This window comes from Bos grunniens, chromosome 5, assembly GCF_055505025.1.
Source record: "Bos grunniens cultivar Pamir isolate PY7600 chromosome 5, Bosgru_T2T1.0, whole genome shotgun sequence".
NCBI classification, from domain to species: Eukaryota; Metazoa; Chordata; class Mammalia; order Artiodactyla; family Bovidae; genus Bos; species Bos grunniens.
In genome coordinates, this window is record NC_141169.1 from 39664497 (window position 1) to 39686302 (window position 21806).

The window sequence follows — 21806 nt, forward strand, 5'->3', positions numbered from 1 at the left end:
AACTGAAGTATAGTTGATTTATAGTGTTGTGTTAGTTTCTGGTATACAGCAAAGTGATTTTTTAATATTCTTTTTCATATTCTTTTCCATTATGGCTTATTACAGAATATTGCATATAGTCCCTGTGCTATACGATAGGATCTGTTGTTTATCCATTCTATATATAATAGCTTGCATCTGCTAATTTCAAACGTCCAACTCAACCTTCCCATGCCCCTCTCCTCCTCGGCAACCACTAGTGTGTCTGTCTGTTCGCTATGTCTGTGAGTGTGTTTCTGTTGTGTAGATAAGTTCATTTGTGTCGTATTTTAGATTCCACATGTAAGTGATTTCATATGGTATTTGTCTTTCTCTTTCTGATTTACTACGCTTAGTATGATAATCTCTAGGTTCATCCATGTTGCTGCAAATGGCAATATTTCATGCTTTTTTATGGTTAAGTAGTATTCCAGTATTATTTATATATGCCACATCTTCTTTATCCATTCAAGCACAAATTTTCCTTATGCTGAGTGGTTCCCACGTGACCAAGTGCCAAAATGAGAAGTCCCATTTGTATTCACTATAGGTTTCCATTAAGTGAGAGGGGGCAGATGCTCAGGTCTCCTGAGAAATCTGAAAGCTCAGTCAGTGCCACTCTAAACATGAATTGCCTGATATGTTACCCATTTTCATTGTAAAGTCACAAATTGGCTTCTAAACCCTGAGTTTGTTTTCCATATTTCTAAGCAGCTTATATGGATCCTGGATAAGCTTGGGTTTCTCAGATCTCATTTAGTTTTTATATTTCTGTGAACATTTTAAAGGCCTTCCCCATCCAAATTCTACTCTCTTATCAAAATTTAACTCAAATGTTTCTTGAAGTCTTTTCAGTTTCTCATAATGGAGGACAGTTTTCTTCTCTGATAGTCACTTTGGTCTACCATTTAATTCATGGTCAGTATGAGGGACTTTCTTAGAACAGTTCTTATTTTATTGCAATAAGCTATTTTTCTTTCTTTTATGGTTGTTTTTAGTGTTTTACATTTGTGTAGCAGGTTACATTAATAAGCGTTCAATGCCCAGAACAAGGAAAATATTACCTTGCCTGAGGCTCTACTGGTCAAGTCATTCCTAGGGTATTATGTTTAGTCTGGGGCCCTTTCTGAGGGACAGTGACAAACTAAAGCATTTGCAAAGGATCCAGGAAGGCACAGAGTCTGGAAATTTTGACGCAAAAAAGAACCAGGGAAAAAAATCTGAAACCGTTCTACTCAGAGCAGCAGTACCCAAATCAGAACCTGGAAGTGCATTTCTGCAATAACTCCTTTGTTAACTTTTTATGCTGTTGTTTGCTTAATTGCTCATCTTTAAAGGTAGGCCGTAGTCTCTGAGATGTCAAGAATAATTTCTGTTTTGTCTACTATTGTGTTTCTAGGCATATCACAATGCCTGTTGTAAAATAGACGCTTAATGAACATTTATTTAATGACTGACTGAATAAACTTTCCATTGAACCATAAGTTTGTGTGATGTTAAAAGGGTGAAAATGGGAGAAATCAAATCTCTATGGTCGAATTGATTTGGAAAGTTCAGTGCAGTCAGGGTTTCCTTACTGCTCGAACTTCCAGAGCTTCAAAAAAATTGTATTTTCAAGACAGAATTAAAATATGTTCTATTTTCTAAGAGTATTCACTTAGAAAGTGCTCTCTTTCCCCCTCCATGAAACATACTAGGGGCAATACTCCCAATACAACAGAAGACAGAAATATGATAAGGCACTTCAAATACTTGAATGGTTATTATTTGTAAAAGAAGACACAAAAAGGAATGGTGAGTAGAAATTGTAAGGGTACGTTTTTTGATTAACATAAAGATCTTGCTAAAAATCAAAGCAGTACAAACATGGAGTAGATGGGATCCCAAGGTAGTGAGTTCTCTCTTCTGTTTAAGCAGCTTTAAGCAGAAGCTGGACACTCACAGGGAGAGTTGCAGGAGTTAAATTATCCATCAGCTAGAAGATTGGATTAGGTGACATCTAAGATTCTTCCAAAGCTAAAATTGTAGCATTCTATATTTTTCTCTCTCTCTCTCATTCTCTCTCATTGCAAGTTCCTTGCCAAGAAGACACAGTCATTTCTTCAACACCCAAGCCCCTCACCTAGTGCTTTGTTTCTTAGGGGACACTGAATAAGCATTTGCATATTGCTTGATTGCTCTGTAGTTTCTTAAAGAATTTAAAGAATTGTAATAGAAACATATTGGCTATAACATAAAAAAATTCTGTATGGAAACTAGTTTTCTTATGATTAGAAAAGAGACAACATTAATAGGAAGTCTGTCTTGTGGAAATGCACAGAAATGTACAGTTTAAGTGCATGGTATAATTGCTGATGCTATCTTACTATTTTTCTTCCTCTGAAACGCCAAATCCAGAATCCTCACTCCTTTTTACTGACGAACCTTGACTCATAACAAATGAGTTGTAATCATTTGGATGACTTTGTTGTGAAATTTGAAAGCATATTGAATGACTCAGACATCATAAGCTAATTACCTGCAACTGTTAGATCGAATTTAGAGGGATATTCTTTTATCTGGCTTTGCTGTTTATGTGTTTCTGTTATTTTGTTTGCCATCTGGCCCTAAAATAGCATGTTGGGAAGTGAGAAAATATACAGAGGTTGACTTCTTTGGTGTCAAATTCAGGTTAGTGCTGGTTCTCCAGACATTTTTACATTACTATTTTAACTTCAGGTTTCTACTCTGCTTGCTGTTGCTTTCTGTATGTAGCTAACAATTTGTTGTCATTAAACTATTCAGAGTTGGTTTGGTTGCATGCTACCAAAATGAACAATAACTAGTGCAATGTATTTGGATGAAGAATCTGGATATTGAAAGTATAAGAAATAAAAGCCTAGAGCAACACAGTGTGATAGGAATAGAATGCGAGCTATATAATTTAAAACATTTTTAGTAGCTACACTGAAAAAGTTTTAAAAAATTAGGTGAAATTAATTTCAATAATATATTTAACTCAGTATAGCTCAAATAGTATCATTTTAACATATTATCACTGTGAAAAATTATTACTAAGATGTTTACATTCTTTTTTAAAAAACTGAAACCTCCAAAATCCAGTATGCATCTTGTAGCATATCCCATGGAGAAGGAAATGGCAACCCACTCCAGTACTCCTGCCTGGAAAATCCTATGGACCAAGGAGCCTGGTAGGCTACAGTTCATGGGATTGAGAAGAGTCGGACACAACTGAGTGACTTCACTTTCACTTTTCACTTTCATGCAATGGAGAAGGAAATGGCAACCCACTCCAGAGTTCTTGCCTGGAGAGTCCCAGGGACACAGGAGCCTGGTGGGCTGCTGTCTATGGGGTCGCACAGAGTTGGACGAGACTGAAGCGACTTAGCAGCAGCAGCAGCGTATCCCAATCTGCATGCTACCATCAGGGATAATTCATCTCTATTTAGATTTAAAATATGCAGTTAAAAAAGTACTTTGCTTACCTAAGTTGTTCCAAACATAACCAAACTGAATACCAAAAAATAATTTACATTCAGTCCCTCGGTCACACTAGCCCTCTTTCAAAGACTACCCTATTGGACACCACTGATCCAGAGCCTCACTTTTAGCTTTTCCTCCACTAAGTGGAAAACCCAGTACCTGCTAAGTCGCTTCAGTTTTGTCTGACTCTGTGACTTCATGGACTGTAGTCAGGCTCCTCTGTTCATGGGATTCTCCAGGCAAGAATACTGGAGCGGATTGCCATGCCCTCCTCCAGGGGATCTTCCTGAACCAGGGATCCAAGCTGTGTGTCTTATGTCTCCTGCTTTGGCCTGTCTTTTCTCCAGAGGATCTTCCCAACCTAGGGATCGAGCCCAAGTCTCCCACAGTGAAGGTGAATTCTTTACCGTCTGAGCCACAGGGAAGCCCCCTGGATTGGCAGGTGGTTTCTTTACCACTAGCACCACGTGGGAAACCCCAGACCTTTCAGTAAATCCAGGTTTCCTTTACCCTTCTCTCCTCCCAGCTCCCAAACCTCAGCCCTCTGTCATGCTTTACTCTACAGGCCAGGATCCAGCCAGGAAAATGGAATACCTTGAAAGGTATAAGGTACTGCAAATGGATGGAATTTAATACAGAGAATTTTTTACACGGATGTTAACAGGCTAAAAGAGCAAAAGGTACGACGCTCGACACTGAGGGAAAATGAAGAAGAGATGTAGAATCACTAGCATCCAGGAGCTTGGAATGTCAGTGCCACTCAGGTGGTGCTCAGATTTCTGAGGAGCCTCAGGAGGTGGCTGGGGCTGAGGCTGGACTCTGCTGCTGGAGTCCTTTGACCTCCTCCCCCATACACTCCTTTCACGCTTATACCTCACATTGTCAGGACCTGATAGGAAGCCCAGTTTGTAGAATTTTATCTTTAGCATTACCAGCAGAGGATAGATAGAAGGGTGGATTTAGCAGGGAAAGAAAACAGGTAAACAAATAACTGGAACAACCTGGTTGAAATACTCCTCCTTCCTACTGCAATGCACCCCTTAACTTAACCTGATTGGCCTCCTCAGTTCAGAGAGGCTGGCTCTGGAATGGAAAGCCATGGTCTTAGGTGGCTTGAGTTAGAACCTTTGGAACAAGAACTTCTTGGGTTCATCTGAGGTTTGAAAGCAGGTCCTGTCTAGACTAAAATAAGTCCACAGCACAGCTCAAACTGAAATTGTTTCCAATTGGCTTGGCACTGATGAGTGTCTGGGCCTCAATGAGGGAATATTTTTGCTGTGCAAGACCTGGGATGGCCAAGTCTACTTTTAGGGGCAGCTTTTTTGGCAAATTACCAGATGCTTGGGCTTACCTGGTGGCTCAGATGGTTAAGAATTTGCCTGCAATGCAACAGACCCAGGGTTTGATTCTTGGGGTGGGAAGATACCCTGGAGAAGGGAATGGCAATCCACTCTAGTGTTCATGCCTGAAGAATTCCATGGACAGAGGAGCCTGGCAGGCTATATAGTCCACGGGTGGCAAAGAATTGGACACTAGTGAACGACTAGCACTTTCACTTTTCACTAGATGCTGATTCACCATGTTCTATAGCCAGGTTGGATTTTGCTGCACCTTCCTGTAAATGGGCACAAAGGGGTTTATCAATCTTTTTATGCTCCTTTTTATGGGATAGGGGATCACATTTCATTTTATTAAAAAATGAGTTTTAAAGTAAATACACCTCTGTCTTTATCCTTGAAGCTTGTGATTGCACAGAGCACCCTAAAGAGACTTTCAATATATCCCTCATTCTTGAAGAGTAAGGCTCTGGAGTGTCGTCCTTTTTCTGAAAGGGAAGTAAATGCAGCGGATGCTCTGATGGAGGCTGCAGGAAGTGGGCGCGGTACTGAGGGTGAGCAAACGCTGGGAGGCACCGTCCACCTGCGTGGACTCAAGGGTCCATTTCCTCATCCACGTTCCAAAGCATGGGGATTATTTTTGAAAGAAAGATATATTTGTAGAATTAATGCTGCATATGTTTGAACTCTTGCCAAAACGATGTATTCATCAACGCTTAAAACATTTTGAAAGCTCTGTGCAATGGGAGGCCGCATTAGCCGTTTCCTGGCAGCGCGCTGTTTGTGTTTGGGTTACAGTTCGGTTCTTGGCTCCCTCATCACACAGCAGTTGGAATGAGTCTTTGAATTAGCATGAAATGACACGGTTTATTTTGTTTAGTGGATTTGGTCGCTCCAAAGCTGGTGCTTGCTTCTCCCGAGTCTGTTGCGAACAACCCTGGACTCTGATAGGCTGAAGAGGAAGAAAGGAGAAATCCTGCTGGTGGTTTTGACACTGAGCTTCCTATTAAAATAAAAGGGAGGGTGGCAGCCAGTTCCCCGGCCACCCTCCCTTCCTGCTACACAGCGGCAATCTAGCCATGGCAGGAATCCACACAGAAGAATAAACTCATTAAAGAGGATCCTTTGTATATATTTGTGTGTAGCAGTGCCCCTCCCTCATCCTAGCTTGCTCTTTACATTTTTCTGGGTTTGCCTATAATTTTACCAAATAAAGCCAACATAGGTGGATTAGAATGCCCGCCTGTGAGGTGTGGAGGTAATCAAGACAAATTACCGGAAGTTAATGAAGGCAGACCCTTTAGTGTTTGACACTGGAGCCTTCACTCTTTAATTTGGGATCCTCAGAACACTCAGAAGCCCTTCCTTCAAGCAAGTCCCTGGCAGATGTTTTATTGTTTCTGTTGTTTTTCCTCTGGGGCTGTACATTAGGTTAAAATACCACAAATAGCTGCTATTATACTGTGAGTCACAGAAGCTATAATTCTTCATGACAGCTGGAGGAAATGTGACATGTTTAGGAAACTCTGTCACTGATGCTAACACTAAGATCTTCAGGCAAATGTTTAATGACCGACTCAGCGAGCTGCACAAATTTTGCTATCTACCAAACAAAAGTTACTCCCAGGGAGCTATAAATACTCAGAAAAATGTCTTTAGACAATGATGGGCTCTTTCTCCTCCCTTTCACCTCCTAATCTGTAATTGTAGGATAAATACAATTCTGAGGATACAATTGTAGGATACAAATACATTTGTAGGATAATACATATCTGAGACAAATCAGACAGATCTTCTTTCTCTTCTGTTCATGTACATTGTTATTTCCAGTCAACATCCATGAATTGGGCTAAGCAATCTTTCACATTTTAATCTGATGGAATAGGAGTTTGAGTCCTTCAAAATCCTTTAGGTTATGGCCATTGGGAATAGTATAAGTGTCGGCAGGATTACTCAACTACCTATTCGTGAACTCATGGTAAAATATTAATTTTATATGTCTAATAAATTATAAATCCTCAAATGAATATTCCACTATGTAAATACATACATGCTTTATATCTTCTGTCTAATTCAGAATTTCTCAGTTGGCACTGTTGACATTTTGGGCTGAGTAATTCCTTATTGTGGAGGGCTGTCCTGTACACTGCAGATTTTTAGAAGTATCCTGGGGCTTTACCCAGTAATCCACATATTGGGGTTCTTAGATACCTGTAATACCTCTTCATCAGTTGTGATGGCCAAAAACATCTCCAAGATATTGCCAAATGTCTGCTGAAAGCCAAAATCATGTTGATTGACAATCACTGGTTGAAGTCTATGGGCCCCTCTCCTTTCCAGTTTCTGAACTACTTTAATGATTTCAGGTGAATACATAAAAATTTTTCATCCTCTCTTATATGTCAAATATAACAATTCTCAATACTTTCTTAGAAGGTCTCACATACATATTCATGTTTTCATGCTTGAAACTCCCTTGCAGTGTTATCTGTTGCTGCTGCTACTGCTGCTGCTGCTGCTAAGTCGCTTCACTCGTGTCCGACTCTGTGTGACCCCATAGACGGCAGCCCACTAGGCTCCGCCGTCCCTGGGATTCTCCAGGCAAGAACACTGGAGTGGGTTGCCGTTTCCTTCTCCAGTGCATGAAGTGAAAAGTGAAAGTGAAGTCACTCAGTCGTGTCCGACTCTTCGTGACCCCGTGAACTGCAGCCTACCAGGCTCCTCTGCCCATGGGATTTTCCAGGCAAGAGTACTGGAGTGGGGTGCCATTACCTTCTCCGTGTTATCTGTGGTACTTACCATATATGCTTCATACTACATGTATGACTGTGTGTGGGCAGCCCTTCTAGACTGTGAACCTACCGTGTTTAGACATAGTTGGTACTCAGTTAGAAGAACTGATATTCCTTTGTAGATCATACTTCATTTAGAACTCTCACATTATTTTGTTCATTTTCTTTCTTCGTTTTTTTTAAATAATGAAGAAAAACACTAGAAAAGTGTTTCTAGTGGCTCATATTCCACATACAGAAGTAACAATTATTCACAACGTAATTAATTTCCTCCTAGTATTTTTCTGTGTATTGTTATCCAGTGTTTTTAAAAAATTAATATCACACCATAAGCATTTTCCTTATGACAAAATTTTATTAGCATTATCTTAATAGTAGCTCTTATAGAAAATAAGACCATAATCTAAGAGTTTAAGGAAGATGTCATGTATAAGAACAGCATTGCAGGAGGAAGTAAGGAAGAAAAACAAAGCAAAGAAGCTGTCAGCAGCCATTATGGCACCCCAGCTCCTGTCAAACTTTCACACCTGAGTGCAGCATATGACTTTCTCTGAGATTGCTTTGTGACAAGATGGGACGTGATACTCACTTGGGGGAGAGGAGATCTCATATTCAACAAAGTAAAGGAAGGGGAACCTTGCAATCTTACAGTTCAGTTCAGTCACTCAGTCGTGTCGGACTCTTTGTGACCCCACGGACGGCAGAACGCCAGGCCTCCTGTTGGGGGCCAGAGTGAGGTACTCCGCCCATGGCAAAGGTCATGAGGAAGGAGGCTTGACATACGCAAAGGCGGGATCGAGCCTCAGGAGTCCCCCTGGAAATCCTCGAGCGTCTACCCCCATAACCAGAGCCTGCCTACTTTACTACTTTGTGCTCTTACCTACACCTCTGACTTTACGGGGGGCTGTCCCCCACCACCTCTTTCGGAGAAGGAGTTAACCTAGAGCTCCAGTCAATAAAAACTCTTGGGTGTGACAAGAGTGTTTTAACCTACAAACTCCTCTGAAGGTTCTCTAGCCTGCCTGACAGGCTCGTCCGGCCACATGTCATTGCTCACAGCCTCCCAACCGTGAGAGGCACGAGATGCTTTAAACCTTCTAAAAACAGGTTCCTTAGAAAAGTTAGAAAACTATTAGTATAAGTATAATGGGCTGATTAGAAATTGTATTGGTGAAGGGTTTTTCATTTGTTGAGCCAATGTTTGTTGCTAAGTCTCCACATACCCTGCCCTTACACACATTAATGAATATATAGAAGAAATAAGTATTAACCTTTGATATTAATCACGTTAGACCTTAGGCTAAGTAAATTCTTTCCTTAACTAAAACCCACTACACCCTCACCCTGTAGGAATGTAACTTTACTTGGGTGGCGTCTGTTTTGAGAATAATCAGCCCTGGAGAAATAAGTGTCCTGATCGACTGACCGCTGTCACAAGGAGAGGGTCGTAAATTGTCAGCAGGCCCCCCTGGCCAGAAGATGATGTAACACCCCTAAGACCTCTGTATACATTTGTGTGAAGCACCTGACTTTAATAAAAGTCAGGACTGCTGTCCCCACGTGACTTTTGTATAACATCTTAGTGTATAAAAACAGACTCTGGAAAATAAAGAATTGGGATCAGTTTCTCGAAATACTGGTCTCCCCATGTCGCTCTCTCTCTCACTCTGGCTGAGTCTCCATCTGGAGCGTGGAACCCACCATGCTTACTAATTATGCCTGGGCTTCTAAGATCCGACCGGGGAGGCCTCAGTGTCTCCTCTCCTTCGGGAGAACGGAAGGACGCCTGCGGCCTACGTAAGTGGTGCAAACTTCTTGTCTTGAAGTTTTATTGGTCTCCCGCGTAAACCAAGCTACTCAGCCTCTTTTCTCCACTGAATTTTCCTACTGAGCTATCCTTATTCTATTACTCTTTATATCTTTAATTAATATCTAATTGAAGCTATTGTATCCTGATCCTCGCCTATGCCGTCTCTCCTTCGAATACCCTGGATCAGCCGGGGCTGGTCCCCGGCAGCCTCCCAGTCCATCACCAACTCCCAGAGTCCACCCAAACCCATGTCCATTGAGTCGATGATGCCATCCAACCATCTCATCCTCTGTCATTCCCTTCTCCTCCTGTCTTCAATCTTTCCCAGCATCAGGGTCTTTTCACATGGGTCAACTCTTCGCATCAGGTGGCCAAAGTATTGGAGTTTCAACTTCAACATCAGTCCTTCCAATGGACACCCAGGATTGATCTCTTTTAGGATGGACTGGTTGGATCTACTTTCAGTCCAAGGGACTCTCAAGAGTCTTCTCCAACACCACAGTTCAAAAGCATCAATTCTTCTGTTCTCAGCTTTCTTTATAGTCCAACTCTCACATCCATACATGACCACTGGAAAAACCATAGCTTTGACTAGATGGACCTTTGTTGACAAAGTAATGTCTCTGCTTTTTAATATGCTGTCTATGTTGGTCATAACTTTCCTTCCAAGGAGTAAGCGTCATTTAATTTCATGGCTTCAATCACCATCTGCAGTGATTTTGGAGCCTCCAAAAATAAAGTCTGACACTGTTTCCACTGTTTCCCCATCTATTTCCCATGAAGTGATGGGAACAGATGCCATGATCTTCGTTTTCTGAATGTTGAGCTTTAAGCCAACTTTTTCACTCTCCTCTTTCACTTTCATCAAGAGGCTCTTTAGTTCCTCTTCACTTTCTGCCATAAGGGTGGTGTCATCTGCATATCTGAGGTTATTGATATTTCTCCCAGCAATCTTGATTCCAGTTTGTGTGTCCTCCAGCCCAGTGTTTCTCATGATGTACTCTGCATAGAAGTTAAATAAGCAGGGTGACAATATACAGCCTTGATGTACTCCTTTTCCTATTTGGAACCAGTCTGTTAGCCCATGTACAGTTCTAACTGTTGCTTCCTGACCTGCATACAGGTTTCCCAAGAGGCAGATCAGGTGGTCTGGTATTCCCACCTCTTTCAGAATTTTCCACAGTTTATTGTGATCCACACAGTCAAAGCCTTTGGCATAGTCAATAAAGCAGAAATAGATATTTTTCTGGAACTCTCTTGCTTTTTCCATCATCCAGCGGATGTTGGCAATTTGATCTCTGGTTCCTCTGCCTTTTCTAAAACCAGCTTGAACATCTGGAAGTTCACAGTTCACGTATTGCTGAAGCCTGGCTTGGAGAATTTTGAGCATTACTTTACTAGTGTGTGAGATGAGTGCAATTGTGTGGTAGTTTGAGCATTTTTTGGCATTGCCTTTCTTTGGGATTGGAACGAAAACTGACCTTTTCCAGTCCTGTGGCCACTGCTAAGTTTTCCAAATTTGCTGACATATTGAGTGCAGCACTTTCACAGCATCATCTTTTAAGATTTGAAACAGCTCAACTGGAATTCTATCACCTCTAATAGCCCTGTTCATAGTGATGGCTCCTAAGGCCTACTTGACTTCACATTCCAGGATGTCTGGCTCTAGGTGAGTGTGAGTGATCACACCATTGTGATTATCTGGGTCATGAAGATCATTTTTGTATGGTTCTTCTGTGTATTCTTGCCACCTCTTCTTAATACCTTCTGCTTCTGTTAAAGGCCACATACACAGGGTGCTGCCTACTTGAATTCAGAAGGTCTCTCAGAATTTGCCAGAGAAACAGTGAGGGGAGGGCTTTGGCTTTCTTTCTCTAGTAGTGGCATTGACTTCCTGTGGAAGATCTGGTTTCCTTCATTTTATGTAATAACTCATTTTATTTTTTCTAATTTTAAATTGTACATTCTTTAAATCAACCAGTATTATGGAGATCTGGCCAAATGCAAGGGTACCAAGGGCTACGAGGTGAACACAGAAAACAAGGTTCTAGTGCTCAGGGAGATCACAGGTCATCTTGAGGGAAGAGATAATCACCAAGTAAAGGAATGACTAAATACAATTAGTTCACCTGGAGAAAAGTGTCTTCTCCGGATTTTAATTTCAGTATTACACTGCCTTTTTAATCTATCTGTCCAGTTTTTCCTTGTCTTAGATTTTTCTTTTTCATGATATTTTCCTTTCCTTTTATAGGTACAGTGTCTTTAGGTGAAAATAAAAAAGATATTATTTTGATGATTTCTTAATATATTTTTAGAAAACCAATTACAGAGCAAGTCAGTTTACAAAGTTCTGTTCTTTTGTATTTATCTTTTGAGTTGCAGAATTTTTCATGGGCCTCATGCCTCTTTACTCATTCTTACTAAGAAGCTGAACGCTGAAGAATTGAAACTTTTGAACTATGGTGTTGGAAAAAACTCTTGAGAGTCCCTTGGACTGCAAGATCAAACCAGTAAATCCTAAAGAAAATCAGTCCTGAATATTCATTGGAAGGACTGATGCTGAAGCTGAAGCTCCAATATTTTGGCCATCTGATACAAAGAATTGACTCATTGGAAAAGACCCTGATGCTGGGGGAGGATTGAAGGCAGGAGGAGAAGTGGATGACAGAGGATGAGATGGCTGGATGGCATCACCAACTCAATGGACATGAGTTTGAGCAAGCTCTGGGAGTTGTTGATGGACAGGGAGGCCTGGCGTGCTGCAGTCAGACACGACTGAGCAACTGAACTGAATTGAACTAGAAAGTTATGATTGTCCTCTTCGTGACTTTTTATAATCACTTTAATTCTATTTTATTTATATATTTATTTTAATTTATATCTTATTATACATCTTATATAGTTATATACTTTATTTATATGCAATAAACTTCACAAATTTTAAGGTATGACCCAATAAGTTTTGGTAAATGTATATGATTGTGTCACCATCACAACACTCATGATATAAACCATGCCCATCATTTCAAAAAGTTCTCTTGTGTACCTCTGTGGTAAATCCATTCTCCTTCTCTCTTGCAGCTATCATCTGTTTTCTATCACTATGATTTTGCTTTGCCTAGAAATTTATACAAAATGGACTTATACCTTATATACCCTTTTATATCTAGTGTCTTTAACACAGCATAATTCATTTGAGGTTTATTCATGTTGTGTGTATCAGTAGTTTATTTTTTACTGTGGAGTATATTCTGTTATATGGATGTATCACAATTTGTTTACCCATTCACCAGTTGATGACATTTGGATTGCTTCTAGTTATCAGCTTTTATGAATAAAATGGCTATGAACATTTGAATACAAGCCTTTGTATGGACACGTATATTCATTTCTCTTGGATTGTAGCAGTAGAAAAATGGCTCCAAAGATGCCCATCCCCTCATCCTCAAACCTGTGAATATGCTGTGCATACAAAGTCGCTTCAGTTGTGTCCGACTGTTTGTGATCCATGGATCACAGTTCGCCATGCTTCTCTGTCCATGGGATTCTCCAGGCAAAAGTACTGAAGTGGGTTACTATTTCCTCCTTCAGGGGATCTTCCTGACCCAGGGATAGAATCTGTGTCTCCTGTAGCTCCTGTATTGCAGGCAGATTCTTTACTACTTGAGCCACCAGGGAAGCCTGTGAATATGCTATATAACACAGCAAAAGGGAATTAAGATTGCAGATGGAATTCAAGTTCCTAATAAGCTTAAAATAGAGTGTAACCTGATGTTTCCAAGTAGACCCAACCAAAATCACATAATTTATTAAAAGAAATGAACCTTTCCTAACTGTTGTAGGGAACTAGAGAAGTAGCAGCTTGAGAAGGGCTTGATCTGCTGTTACTACCTATGAAGAAAAAGTGGCAAAGAATACAAGCAGCCTCCAGAAGCTAAAAAAGGCAAGAAGACAGATTTTTCCCTTGAAATCACAGAAAGAAATGTAGTCTTGCTAACACCTTCATTTTAGCCCCGTGAGATCTGTGAATTTCTGACCTACAGAACTGTAAGATAATAAGGTTGGGTTGTTTTTAAGCCTCTAAATTTATGATAATTTGTAACAGCAGCCATAGGAGACTAATGACATGGGGAAATACTGGAGAGTGGGATTTCTGGGTCACACGATAAGTATATGATTAGCCTTATAAGAAATTATCTCATTGACTTTTTTAAGCAGGATTAGGCTGGGTTCTTAAAATGATTGATGTGTGTTTTCTGCCCATGATTTTTATAGAAAGATTTCTCAATTTAGAATGTGGAGAAAGAAGTAAAGTAGGAGACAACTGTCATAGATTTAGCAGTTTTGGGGGTTGGAGTGGGCAGCTGGACCAGGACCACAGCTGAGAGGTTTTCAAAGACAGTGATATGGACAGTATTTCCTGAGAAAGCTTCTCTTAAGCCTGTTTCTCGGATTAGTGTGCTCACCTTGCTGTAGAGGCCGGAGGAACAAAAGTACCACACTTCTTCATGACCTTTCTCATCACTTTGATCCACTGTTACTGCAGCTCTGGCTCTTGCAAGTGTTGGTGTCACTTTCCACTAATTTCAGGCCGTTGTGCTCTCCAGGGGGTGCTGACAGTGGTGGTCCCTGCCTTTCATCAGTTTACACCAGAGGGTCTGCATCCAGCTGAAATTTATTCAGAGCTCTGGCATATGTATGATAACCATTCCTGATTTGCAGGCAGGATGGGGAGGCTTTTTCTCTCAGAACATTCTCTGATCATTACTGTGTGAATTTTGAAGAATCCTGGTGTTAGAGAAAAAGTTACTTATGATGGTTGTTAAAAATGGGAAGGAAGACTTTATTCAAGAGAGTTTCAACTCAATGTGGGGGCTTTGCAGTAAGGAAGAAAGATCAGGCTCACTCCAAATGCAACAAAGACAAATGGAGATTTAGTGCAAAGAAGCAGGGTGGGGTCAGTGATAGACAATTACTAAGGGGGAGCCATCAGAGGTAAACTAACTGACAAGATTCTTGCTGAAGACAGGTCAGGGTGATAAGGTATCCAGGGTCGGGGATAAGGAATTTGGTCAGATATTGAGAGTGGGAGATTTCCATTAAACTAATCCGGCCGGGAACGTGGTCTTGATGCACACAGGCTTCTAAAGTGCTTTGTGGTCATTATCATGATTTTGTCTTCTTTTCTGAACCTTGTGTGGCAATGACATCCAGATGGACTATGCTTCTCTGCTTTGGTTTCGTGAGTGCCAATGTATTTACTAACCTCTGTTGTGGGCATGTTATCTTGCACAAGCAGCACATGTCACGATGCCTAAGGGGATGACAGTCTGGGCTTCTTGGCCATACAAAAATCATGGCAGAATTCCAGAGGCCCATCTGTTGGACAGACTGCACGCTTTCAAGTATCTGACTATTTTCAGACTCAATAAATAAATCCTCAGTGAAATAGAGTCACATCACATCAATTTTTGGAGGGTTCCCTGTTGCTTTTAGGAGAATGACCAAAATCTTTAACCTGTCTGGCAACATTCTCTTTATGATGGGGTGGTGACACTGACACTATTTTTTTCAATGAAGGATTTTAGAAGTACTTCCTTTACCTGTCCACTCACACCCCCATCCCTGACACTCTCTACATTTGCTCTTGCCAACCATGATTTCTAAACCAACGTCATAACAGAGGTGCCAAGGGTCTTCAGATTGGCTCTCAAAGAGGCTAAGAGAAAGTAACTGTGGAATATGTAGGCTGAGAAATTTTTGAGCCTGTCATAACTGTCTTCCAAAACTTCACTTCTCAAAGTAAAAGAAACCATACCCCTTGACCCCCACATTTTTCAGTTGCTGCTGGATGCCTTACCACAGTTTACTGGCATCAATGCTACATTTTAGCTGTAACATAGCAGCAGTGAAAACATGGGCTGGCATGTGGCTCTCCCTTACCTGGTACTTTGTGTTCAAAATTGGCAAACACTGAAGCTGAATCACATTCCTGTCTACAGTTCCCAAAGTTTCTCAGATTTACCCTTAACTAATGGGATGACTAGTGATAATTGAGTTCATGGATTCTGAGCCAGATAAGAGCCACTAATTGTTCAATGCTTTTATGTTAATTAAATTATTTTCCCATTAGGAATGATTGCTACTTACAAAGAATTATTAATATACCATACAGTTTGTCCCCACCCCTCTTTTTAGATTTCTATAATTTGAATCTCTTAATAAATTAACCCTAAGCCCTGAAATATATTATTGTTTGTTATTGCTATTTTGTAATACTAAGCTCTCCTGAGACAAACTGGAAAAGAATTTTATTTGATTTTATCTTATTTTTTGAACTGCATATGTTATTTGGAAATTAAAAAAACAACAAATCACATTAAAATACCAGACAAAAATCTATTCCTTTATCACTAGTTTCTTTGGGAAGTTGATCTAACATTATTTTTCCTTTTTAGTATGCTTGTTGTAATCCATTTATTTTCTTTTCACTTTTTGCTGAGTCTTCATTCTGGAACAACAGTCTTCCCGTGATTATATTTCTGAATCCTCTGAGATTTCTGACTAAATTGTGTAGAACATGTGCTGCTGTAAGATTTCATTGAAACATATAAAGAATAAGGAATTGTATTGCCTTAAGTATCCTGTAGGACATAAAATATTTGGTGAGTTTCTGGTATCTTTATTTAAACTGCTTTCAAGTACAGACTATTACTTAATTTTTATTTTTATGTTTGATACCTCTAGCTATAATTTTTAATTGGGGCTTTTATATGTAAAAGAATGCATGATAACTTTGTGACTTTCTATTTTGCCTGGTTATTTGAAAAATTCTAAATATTTTTAGAAGTAGCAGGCAACTGGTGAATATTCTAAATACCTATTTCAACCATTTGAAAAACATTAGAATTGTTACTAGCATATGTTATCATCCCACCCTACCCTCTGTACTCATGCTATGTCTAGGAGCTATGACCAACCTAGACAGCATAACTCCTCTACACACATGTACTTGCCACAAATTAAGAGAACCAACCAACTGGTAAAGGGACAAAAGGGCTTGCCAGGTGGCGCTAGTGGTAAAGAGCCTGCCTGCCAATGCAGGGGATTTCAGAGAGAGATGCAGTTTCAATCCCTGGGTCAGGAAAATCTCCTGAAGAAGGGGATGGCAACCCACTCCAGTATTCTTGCCTGGAGAATCCAATGGAAAGAGGAGCCTGGTGGACTACAGTTCATAAGGTGGCAGTCAGAGACAACTGAAGCGACTTAGCATGCATGCAAAGGGACAACAAGGGCAGAAATCTGTGCAGCCAGAGTCAAACGTCCTTAATTCGCAGATAACAGCGGCCAGCCAAAAACCACATCCCTCACTCATGTGGTTCTGTGCTCAGAATCTCCCAAATTCTTATAAGAATGGAATTTGCCTTGGTAGATTTCTTGTGAGGGATGTTTTCAGAAAACTGCTTGAATCAGAAACAAGATTATTGTGTAAAATGGACTTTAATGCTATTAGGATACTGGCTTTGGGACTAGCCTGAGAATCTTGTACAATAGTTTATACGCCACTCCTCTAGATGGTGAGGGATGCCTCATGGGAAGCCAAGGAAAGTGTCACCAGCTAGAGATTGAAATGACTATGTAAGTAAGGGTCAGGAACTAGACCAGCAGAACCACCGGGGGATCCCTCACTGAGGAAAAACTCAGAAGCAGAGAAGTAGCAGAGTGCACACAACCCATCAAAATCTCATTGTCCCACAGCTTGTATGGGGCATGGTGGACTGCATGCACTGTGGCAACAGCCCACAGAGAGAAACCTGGGACCTATGATGCTGTATGCACTATGGAAACTGGAGGAACAGGTGAGAGCTGTGCTTCCCAATCAGAGAAGTGGCTTTGTTAGAAAGAGAAACCTCTGGAACTCAGGTATTTATATCAGCCTGTTCTCTGAGCTAACTCAGAGGTGTTGAGCCAACTCACTCCTAACTACTAACAGATCAAAGGAGGAAGCAAACCTCTAGGCTTATCCAGGTTTTCACTCCTCTGAGTGATGTCCAGTAAAGTATTAGGACAGAATTTCTTAGGATAAGAAAGAGAAGAGTGAATTAGTATACAAAAGGAATAATACGGGGCAATGAGCCTAAGGGTATTGTTGAGGAAATTATAAGGAATTAAAAAAAAGGCCAAAGAATCAGAAAAAAGTCCTCTAGAACCAGAGGAGAGAGAATATATATGTTTGCATGTATATAATATCACACCCACAGGCACATCATAAGAAAACTTTAAAGAAAGTATATATTACTTTAATCAGTTAACTTTCCTAATGCATATATATGGAATTTAGAAAGATGGTAACAATAACCCTGTATATGAGACAGCAAAAGAGACACTGATGTATAGAACAGTCTTTTGGACTCTCTGGGAGAGGGAGAGGGTGGGATGATTTGGGAGAATAGCATTGAAACATGTATAATATCATATATGAAACGAGTCGCCAGTCCAGGTTCGATGCATGATACTGGATGCCTGGGGCTGGTGCACTGGGATGACCCAGAGGGATGGTATGGGGAGGGAGGAGGGAGGAGGGTTCAGGATGGGGAACACGTGTATACCTGTGGCAGATTCATGTTGATGTATGGCAAAACCAATACAATATTGTAAAGTTAAAAAATAAAATAAAATAAAAAAAATTAGACTCATGGTTGAGAAAATTTATATAAAATATAAATAAGGTGCATTGAAATCATCAATTTCTGATGAGGAAGTGGAGAAGCAAGAACTCTCATTCATTGCTGGTGAGAATCCAAAATAGTGCAGCTTCTTTGGAAGATAGTTTGGTGGCAATTTCTTACTAAATATCTATCACCATATGATCCAGCAATCACACTCCCTGGTATTTACCCAAAGGAGTTGAAAACATATACACGTAAAAACTTGCACACAGATGTCTGTAGCAACTTTATCCATAATCATCAAAACTTGGAAGCAAAGAACATATCCTAAAGTAAGTGAATGGATAAATATAATGTGATGCATTCAGCCAGTGAAAATATTATTTAGAACAAAATGAAATGAGGTATCAAGCCATGAGAAGACAGGGGAAACTTAAATGCATAATATACGAAGTGGAAGAAGGTTATCTGAAAAGACTCCATATTGTATGATTCCAGTCATATGAAATTCTGGAAAAGGCAAAACTATGGAGAGGTGAAAAGATCCATGGTTGCTAGGGATGGGATTGGGGTTTAACAGGGAGAAAACAGGAATTTTAGGACTGTGAAAATACTCTGTATAATACTATATGAAAGATACATTTCTCTAGACCCACAGAATGTACAACACAAGGAATGAACTTTGATATAAACTTGGCTGATTATGATGTGTCAGTGCAGTTTCATCCATTGTAACAAATGTACAGCTGCCGTGGAGATGTTGCTACTGGGGGAGGCTGTGCATTGTTGAGCTAGCGGGTGTATGGATGTCTCCGTATCATCCTCTCAATTTTGTTGTGAACCTAAAACTGCTCTAAAAACAGTCTTTCAAATAAGAGACAACATATGTATAAAAACGTATATAATAGAGTGAGTGAAATGAGGAGTGTGCTCTTTTTAATAAAATTATAAAATGAAATAAATAGAATGTATGACTGCATTGTGCTACTTTTGCCTCCACATAAAGAAATTAAAAATCCTAGTTTGCAGAGTTCAACCTAGGTTCTATCCTGGGCACAAGTGACACAGCAAAACCGGTTCAGAGATGCTTGTTTGGATCCCCTCCAGAACATGGAAAGCGTCCTGTTCATTAATTTTGTTGTTTCTGTGAAAACGGAATTTTGAGTGATGTCCCACAGAATGTGCAAAAGACAAATGCTCTGATTTCAGATCTGACATGCCGGGAAATACTCAGGGGCAGCAGAGTTTTAATTCTGTGATAGAGGGAAGAGTTGCAGAGCCCAGTCCTGGTGGGGATATTGGAAATGGAGTAGATACTAGTGGAGGCCATGGTGGAAACTTGAGTCTCCCTTGTCACAGCTGTAACCCTTACTTTATAAATATATATATATATATATATATATACACACACATATATACATATATACATATACATACATATCCTGGAGTTGGGTATGGCAACCCACTCCAGTATTCTTGCCTGGAGAATCCCATAGACAGAGGATCTTGGCAGGCTACAGTCCATAGGATTGCAGAGTTGGACATGACTGAAGAAACTTAGCATATCCCCCAATATACAATATATGTTGAGTAGTTGTGGCACACTGATAAAGAATCTGCATGGCAGTGCAGGAGATGCAAATATGCAGTTTCTATCCCTGGATTGGGAAGACTCCCTAGAGTAGGAAATAGCAACCTACTCTAGTATTCTTGCATGGGAAATCCCATGGACAGAGGAGGCAGGCAAGCTATAGTCTATGGAGTCACAAAGAGTCAGACACGACTGAGCACAAGGCTATAATATGTGTGTATATATAGATATATTTTCCAGCAATGTACTTCTTAGAATAAGAAGCAAAAGCTTTAAAAGCAAAAAAAAAAAAAAAAAAGTAAAATAAAATATCAAAAGTGGGAATGGGTTGGAGAAAGGGAATAAAAGGGGCAAGAGAGGGGTGCTGCCTTCTTTAGGTCTTCCCAGGAAGTCTATCCTGGCTTAGGATCCTTCCTCTGTTGAACCACAAAGAGAAAAATGTATTAGATCTCCAGATGCCAGGGTGTATTGTCTGTCAAAGGAATTGCCAGTTAAAGGACCAATTAATTTCCAGCTCCTACAGCTCATGAAGATAAAAAAAAAAAAGGGCTCCTATATGGTTTTTGAAATGGAGGTTATACTATTCTTTAAAGAAGAGAATTGAAAATGGCTTTCTTTTTCTTAAAAAAACTCAACATTTTGAGGCTTTGATGTTTTTCTTTCGGAACCTGCCCTAAGGTGTATGACACCAGTGTGTAGGCATATGTGCACCCACACGTGCGCGTGTATATTTGCACACATTGATGCAGAAGTGGTTTACTATAGAGTTAATGCAGGTATTTTCCTCTTCCAAGGAAGTGATTATTTCCTTTCTTCCACGGTCAGATGGATGATTTGAACAGCTTGGAAGGGCAAGGGCAAGAAAAGCTTTGATTTATCTGCTGCTGAACTGATTTAGACAAATGCAGGAAGATGATACATCACTGAATTAGGGCAAGCAGGACAATAATGAAAACCTAAAGTGGTTGACAAGTGCACACTAAAATCCGTATTACCACTAAACAAGCAAGCATGCATGTGTACCCTGTGCCTTATTTTATGTGATAGAGTGGTGCTTGTCATGTTTCAGAATAGTTTAATGAATGCTTCGGATCGGTAATTAGCAGGGCTCTCATATGCACACGAGATGCTGCAATTGGTGAGTGGTGAATTATTCAATAAATAAGACACAGAAATTCAGATCCTATACAAGGAAAGAGTCTGAAAAATATGAGAAATATCAGTTCAGCTATAGCAAATTTTAAAGCTGTGCCATCATTGTAGTACAGAAGATACTTACTAAAAAATGTGCCTTTTGCTTTCAAAATGAAAATGAAAAGAAATAGAAACTATATTAGAGCAAGAGTTGCTTCTTAAATTGTGTCATATTGATTGGACCAGATAATCAGATATTTTAGTCTCCTGGAGATTTATTATATTTAAAATTTCCTCCAGATGATCTCCCCTTCATGAATCACAACCTAGTCATGGTGAAAGGGCCTGGGAAACTCAATGAAGCTATGAGCTATGCCATGCAGGACCTCCTGACAGATGGGTGATAGTGAAAAGTTCTGACAAAGTGTGGTCCACTGGGGGAGGAAATAGTAAACCACTCCAGTGTTCTTGTCAAAGAACCCCATGAAAAGTACTAAAAGGCAAAAAGATATGATACTAGAAGATGAGCCCCCCCCCCAGGTCAGAAGGTGTCCAAAATGCTGCTGGGGAAGAGCAGAGGGCAATTACAAACTCCAGAATTAAGCAGCTGGGCCACAGTGGAAATGATGGTCAATTGTGGGTTTGTCTGGTGGTGAAAGTAAAGTCGATACTATAAAGACAAATATTGCATAGGAACTTGGAATGTTAGGTACATGAACAAGGTAAACTGAATGTGATCAAGCAGAAGATGGCAAGCAGTGAACTAAGAGGGACGAGATGGGCAGATTTAATTCAGATGACTGTTAGATCTACTGTGGGCTTTCCTAGTGGCTCAGAAGGTAAAGAATCTGCATGAAATGTGGGAGTCCTGGGCTCAACCCCTGGATTGGGAAGATCCCCTGGAGGAGGGCATGGCAACACACTCCAGTATTCTTGCCTGGAGAATCCCCGTGGCCAGAGGAAACTGACAGG